We start from the raw sequence: 470 nt of genomic DNA on the forward strand, positions 1-470 counted from the left end.
ATAAAATACACCATTTTGAGCATGGCCATTGCCAGTACCGCCTGACTGGCCTTCGTGCCGGTGGTACGTAAAAGCACCCTCTACACTCTCGGAGTGGTCGGCGTTAGGAAGGGCATCCAGCTGTAGAAACTCTGCCAAATCAGATTGGAGCCTGGTGCAACCTCCTGGCTTGCCAGTCCTCAGTCAAATCGTCCAGCCCATGCTAGCATGGAAAGCGGATGTTAAACGATGATGATGATGATGATACATACATATATATATATAGTCACCAACAGTTTAATAGTTCAAACTCTATGCAATATATCTTGAGTACTTTGGTGTTTGTTGTTTGAGCACATTAATGTGTGAGTGGGCGTATACATGCATGTGTGTATTTATATGTTTATATATATATATATATATATCTATGTATGTGTATATACATCTATATGCATGTATGTGTGTGTGTATATATATAAATATATATATAT

The 470-nt window shown here is 38.9% G+C and overlaps 1 protein-coding gene across 1 annotated transcript in view; it reads right to left on the minus strand.

Moving 5' to 3' along the window:
* LOC106874842 (myelin transcription factor 1) overlaps window positions 1-470 on the minus strand; it is a 73,251-nt gene that overhangs the window by 5,124 nt on the left and 67,657 nt on the right. The gene's annotated exons all lie outside the window — the stretch shown is intronic.

This window comes from Octopus bimaculoides, chromosome 14 (assembly GCF_001194135.2).
Source record: "Octopus bimaculoides isolate UCB-OBI-ISO-001 chromosome 14, ASM119413v2, whole genome shotgun sequence".
Classification (NCBI taxonomy): domain Eukaryota; kingdom Metazoa; phylum Mollusca; class Cephalopoda; order Octopoda; family Octopodidae; genus Octopus; species Octopus bimaculoides.